Consider the following 7,047-nt stretch of genomic DNA (forward strand, 5'->3'; position numbering starts at 1 on the left):
TTCCAGGACTACATCATAGGGATGTAGGTCGACACTCAGACAACCAATACCCAAGGCACGGGAAAAATATTATGCCTAATACGTTCATGAAAGAAACGTCCAGGGTTAACCATCGTCTCTCATTACCTTGTATTCCTTTCCCTGTAGGAAAAACCATGCCACCGAAGAAGCGTAACCAATCCACAAGCAAGAAACCTACTCTCCTATTTGATGAAGCTACGTTCCAAGCTGTAGTTTCAGCAGCCGTAGCAGCTGTCATGGCTCACCTGAATGCTAACAACGCCAATGTTAGCAAGGTGCCCGTTGGAAATTCCAATCCTGACAATGGACAGCATCAACCCACACTTCCATACTCAGCCACCCAAGAACCTCAACTGAACTCACTAAAGAGAAAACTCAAGATAGAGGAGGGAAGTACCTCGACTCAAGGACCTTCCGAAGGGCAACGAGCTGAGGCAGTCTGTACCCCTGTCAACCCTTCCCTCCCGACTCCAAGAAGACCGTATCTAAGAGACCTTCCCCATTGCAGCAAGTGCAGCTACCATCATCATGGTGCCTGCCGGGAACTCTATTGTGCTAGGTGCCACATGAAGGGGCATACTGCTCGTGTATGTAGAACTCCGGTGGAACGTATAACAGCAATCGCCAATGCGGCGGCCACACAGGTTTGCCGCCTATATGGCGAGTTTGGACACTTCAAGAAGGACTGCCCAACCGAAGGAAAAGACAAAGACACAGAAGGAGCCTGACACTACTGCTTAGGGAGAAACGTCAAGGAACTCGTTAGATTTTTGGTACGACTCTCGATCTCAGATAACAAAGCTAAGAACAATAAAAGACTAATTCAAATGCAAATTCTTTCCAGTAAGGTGAAAGTCGCAGCACTGTTATAAAAATTCATTAGGTAAAACTATAGTGGCTAAACATATACGTTACGGCCATGTATATTTAAGATGGACAGACCTAGAGTGAGCGAATGCCGCCTCATCTCCTGTTCCTCGTTTGGTTGTGGATTTAGGGCGGGGTCGCTCAGTCAATAGTCCTCCCCACCTTAAATGTACATGACTAGTATATGTGAGGCGATTATAGAAATGCCTTGTGAGAATCCGTTCATGAAAAAAATACTCTATTCAGAAACACTTAGAACTCTCTATAGTTCCGCGTCGACTCTACCGGTCCAAGTATTCGCGGTAGTGATACGTAGGACGAAACCCGAGACGCCTCGAACTGGTGTACCTGTTCGGCACATGACTCTATCGATCTTCACTTTATATCATGTCGGAGTGTGCCAACTTCGACGACTCTATTGATCATGGTTTCATTTTGTGCAACCGTGTGTAAATCCTTAAGTGCTGGGTAAAAAGAACTTTCTCCATAGCCCTATCGGAAAATAAAGGTTCTTCCGAACCTGAACCTAACACAAATAAACCAACTTAATACGATCTGTCAATCGTCCCTCTTATCTCAAACCTTCCGAAGCACCCAAGGGAAGACACCATACACTGTTGACCGACCCCTCGTAGTCAGATGAACACCGAAGCGAAACACACTACAAGATACTCCAGAAGACAACAACCAACCGAAGCATACTCCGTAGATTCCCTCGGAAAACCCTTCGCACCTCGCACATTAGGTTCGTGAACCTAGAGAACAGAGCTCATGAGACTGATCACTATAAATAGGTATGTGCATAAAGGTGGTATATAATCGAGATCAAAAAGATTTAAGGTGTGTGTTTCCTCCCTATTCCCTGTTCCTCGTTGGGTTGTGGGTTTGGGGTGGAGTCGCACAGCTGAATGTCCTGCTGACCTCAATCGTATACTGCTCGCATACACCCGATATTTGTGGTTAGACTAAGCATGAGCTCTACCACGGACCTCTTCGCAAAACACTTTCACCCTATTCCATAAAATAGGAACCCGAGTCAAGAAAATCACTACGGGTTGAACTCTTAAGAGTTCCGAGTGAGAAGATTCTATACTCACTAGATTCGACCTAAACCAAGAAAACCTAGAACCTTCGGATGAGTAGTTGCAGTATATGCCCGCACTACTCAGGCACTTCGTCCACCTCGTTATAGACAAGTATTGCCTATCATCCTCCACCCTATTGCATGGAGGAAATCGTCGTTGCCCTTTAAATGATGAAAATACATTCTCCGAAGAGGACACTAGAATGCCGAGAACCACAGGATAACCTTCGCAGCCAAGAATACTTGGTAAAGTGCGAACGTAGTTGGGTTAAGCCTCGTGACACTGATCCCGAAGAGATTATAGACTTGACACCAGCCCTGGTGTTAGTCGAAGGGTTATGCAGGAACATACACTTTCCACACTAGAATAAACCACAGTCTTAGAGATTCATTGGACTGTTAGGTGTTCCACGAATACGATCTCACGCAGAGATAATAGAACTACCTCCCGAGATAGTCCAACACTCGTTAGATGAAACCCTATCTCCTCGACCCTCAAGGTTTCCGTATCTCATGCTTCGTTAGTGCAGGTTCATTTTGCACAAGCGCAAGATAGACACTCTATAGCAAACCGATAACCATAGTCACGCAACCCACTCGACAATCTAGAAAGTCTCTATCAGCCAGTTGAAAGAAAACATGAAACCGAAGACCACCTGAGCTTCCTAAGGACTAACCTGAAGGACTACACATCTAGTACAAGTGAGAACGTTAGGAACTTTGTAATGGCGATCACGCCAGTGTTGATCTTGCCACAAAAGTGCACTAAGTTCTTAGTAATGAAAAGCTCTACTCCTTTCCGAGAGCTTAGGACCATCCGAGAATCCTCATGGAGACATCGTCCGACCCTTTTCAGGCCGCTACTACTTTCGGATATACCACAAGGTTCACATTCGATCGACTCAATTCTTAGACTTGATACGTGAATTCCCGATAACACTCTTCGTACCTCACTCATCTTGATAGAACCCATCGAGAACCCTAACCTTGTAGATACACCAGTTGGAACCCACTAGCTACACGAGATGGAATCTGCATCCCGTACGTGAGGGTCTGTTGAAATGACAAACACAGACCAGAGATCACTTGGGGATTCAAGGACAACCACATAGGAAGTACTCTCTTACCTCTACTTGGCCATTTATACCTACTTCCTTGCCTAGATCTGAATTTCGGGACGAAATTCCCTCTAACGGGGGGATGATGTGACAACCCAAGTTGTCCCGTTACATTTCTCCGTTACCGTTAACGGAATTTTCCACTGTTCAAAAGTTCCGTTAATAAGAAGCCATCAAATTTAATAAACATTTCAATTGTGTATGTTTATATGCCGTTAATGTTGGATTAATGTCTAAGTCCATAACTATAATTGGTAAGACTTGACCCGACCCGGCATGGTACATTTGGGTTGCATGGCATCATGCACTTGGATAGACGAAAATGAGAGAAATAACACTTAAGGTTTGTTAATATATTATAAGTTCTAATATATTAATAAGGTTATTTAATTAGTATTGATCAAGAATTAATTTGGAATTAATTAAGTGATCAAAAGGAGACTAATTAAATATATGGGTTGATTGTGTAAATCATTCATTCTTATATATGTGGGCTTGTGATCCAAGATTCCTTATGTTGGACTAAGTCCATGGGGTGACCCATGGATACTCCATGGAGGTTAAAATCCATGGACCATAAGGAATGGGTAAAGTCATGAGTTACATGGTGTAACCCTAATAGCCACCATATAAAAGAAACCCATGGCTAAAGAAATCGAGACTATGTGTGTGTATGAGGGCTAGACGATTTCATGAAGTGTTCTAATTTCTCTCTAAGTTATTCCAAGTGCTTATGGTGTTGTGTGAACCATTTGAGGTGTCACACTTGGGGCACTAGGCACTCAAGCTTCATGAAGACAAGCACCATCAAAGAGGTATGTATTCTATCTTGTTATATTGATAGTTTTGTATGCTAGTTTAGGATAATACCTTGGATGTTCATATTTGCATGTATAATAGAGAAAACATAGATCCAAGGTATTTAGGGTTTCATGTACACTTAGGAGTGTTAGAATGCTCATAACCCAACAGTGGTATCAGAGCCTAGGCTTGTTTTCTTGTTATACTTGCAATAGAAGCTGAAAAATCGAAATTGATGCTGCCAGCCCAGTAGACTCGCCGAGTCCATGAAGGGACTCGACGAGTCCAAGGAAAAATGCATCCAACTCGCCGAGTTGTGTTCATGCACTCGACGAGTTGGACCCCAAACAGCATACTTTCGAGGTTTTTGGCTAGAAATGGACTAGGAATATTACCCTAAGTTGTTTTTGAACTTATAAACTTGTTTTTTAATGTGGTAATGTTCATGCTAATCCATTTTCAAAGATAATTGTCAATAGATTCATGTTTTGTATTAGTTTAAAGGTTAGACTAATTACATGAAAAAGTTTGATTTGAATTATCTTGTTCTTATGAGTTTCTTTGATTAATAGAAAAGTTGAATGAAATAGTTGTTTTCAATCCATTTTAATCTAAGAGTTGAGTATAAAATGTGTTTGTGTAACTTATCCTAAAGTTACATGAAGAGTCACATTAAAGACTCATAAAACTCATAAAGTTGGCAAAGGTTACAAAAATGAAGAGTCTAGTTCTAATTAATTGGAGTTATGACTCCATAACTTGTCCTCAAGTTATGGAGGACCAAGAGTCTCTTCATTAAATAAAAAATATATATATATATATATATATATATATATATATATATATATATATATATATATATATATAAATAATGTAACCTTAATTAATTCCATAAGTTATAAAATAAAGAAAAGTTAATTCTTTTATTAATTTAAAGTCTTCCATAACTTGTCCTCAAGTTATGGAACTTGAAGAGTTTTTGGATTAAAACTACTTTAAATACATAAGTTATGGAATTAATTAGTTTTGAATAGTTTCAAAACATGCCCTCAAGTTTTGGAATTTGTAAAGTTTTCACTTATGAATACTTTAATTCCTAGTTAGCCCTTAGAATTTTAAAAGTTAAAATTCAACCCTTATACTTTATAATATTATAAGTTAATAATATATATGTATAAGAGTAAAGTCAGTCTTACCGCTAGTACGCCTCATTCACGAAGCCGGTCTATAAGGTGGGTATAAGGTTGTTGCCTATAAAATGGCAACTTAATGGGTGTCCACTCTCACCCACCGCTTGCTTGACTGGTGGAGGGTCGTTAGCCGAACGGGTTTGACATGACTATAATTCTCCCTTCATTAAAAGTATTAATGATAAATACTAAGTAACTAAACTCTAAATAATACCCAATCTTAGTTACTTAGGAAAATGTGAATAAGGTGCTAATCCATGAAATTACACTTTGCACTTTGTTTAAGTCGGTTAGTGGAGCGTGTGTGGTTAACCGGCACACTAACTCGTATTTAACAAGGTAGGCAAAGGGTAACTTAATGTTTATCATAGTATCGATGGAGCGTGTGTGGTTAACCGGCACATCAATTGAGGGGTAAACACTTAAGGGTACCAAGTAATTTGCATGGTTACTTCACACCTTGTTTTGTGATCCTCGGCATCCTAGTCACAAAACCTGAAGGGCACACTCGAGATTGAAACATGCTATTGAACAGTTCAATGAATCTCAAAAGATCTAGGAGTTTCAAATCCAATTAAAACCTAATAATACATTTCGTTTATCTTGGTGGAAATTGGTGAATCGTCATTCACCTACCTTCAAATTGTTTTATAGCTTGGATTACGGCATACCTCTTCTAAGTTATAAAATAGTTTGTTGGGTCCTAGCCTTAATATTTCATATTGGGTGTCATATTAAGGACATTAAGATCAACTATCTTGAATATCTCCCATAACATGTCTGGTTTAGACATTTATGATCTTCCCAAATCTCTTGAAACAAGCTTTCCTAAATGAAGATGATGTCCCATGGATATCATACTTCTTTCACCTCCTCCAAATTATTCTCCCTACCCCACAAGTTCTTTAAAAGTTTAAAGTCACTCGAGCCCTATTGGCAAGGCAAGGTCTTTGTGTGGTCACATCTTGGAGATGTAGTCACATATTGACAAGCCGGGAGAGTTGGGTGTCAAAGTCTTGAGAAAGTTGGTGGTTTAATCACTTTCTAAGTCACATAGTGAGTTCCTTTGGGACACCTATGAAATAGACTATGACAAGACCCTTAATGATCTTATCTATTGTTAAGATCAACTTCCTGAAACTTTATGGACATTGACAATGGTGACACTGGAAATACAGAAAAAGCATTCTCTTCCCAATGGAAAGGGATCGGCCATAGTCAACTCGGTTGAACAAATGGTAAAGAGAAAAGCTAAGTCTGTAATAGTCCTGTGTACCATTATCAAAGGGTCCATATGTTTATATTGCCAAAGTAAGGGTCATTGGTTGCGAAGCTGCCAAGTTTACCTAAGGATGTTAAAGTCAATAAGTTTGACTCTACTTCAGGTAAAGTCCACTATCTAACTCTGTTAAGTTTCTATTCTGAGATTCCTGATACATGATGTGACTGGGTCACATGGTAATGTTTTAAGAATCAAAGAAACGTAAAGGAACTTAAAGAAAGAATATACTGAATCTGATCGCATAGATGGATTTCTATCGCGTAGTTTGAAAATCGGATTCTTGAGCTACTTCTTAGGAGTTATGAGGTATTGCTTAGGAATAGATAGCAACAAGTTTTCATATGGATTGTAAGGATAAGTTTTTCCGCATAGTTTTAAAATAAAAGAAATTTTTGATTTTATTTTAAATATCCTTACAATGGCATTTGAGGAAAAATTGGTGCTTATATGATTCCATTAATAGCAAGAGTGGAAATATGAAATTGATTCTTTCATTTGTGGTAATGTCTAAATTTACCAAATAAGAAAAGATTCTCATCATCCAAAGTCTCAATTGGACCGGGACTTGGAATCATGCAAGTTGTATAGCATGATGAATGAGAACTTTCAAGTATTGGAAAAATTAAGACTAATTACTTGTTCACATGGATGTGTGAGTCAAGTAATGGACTAAGGGATCGAGCA

This window comes from Lactuca saligna, chromosome 2 (genome assembly GCF_052625555.1).
Source record: "Lactuca saligna cultivar CGN05327 chromosome 2, ASM5262555v1, whole genome shotgun sequence".
Taxonomy (NCBI): domain Eukaryota; kingdom Viridiplantae; phylum Streptophyta; class Magnoliopsida; order Asterales; family Asteraceae; genus Lactuca; species Lactuca saligna.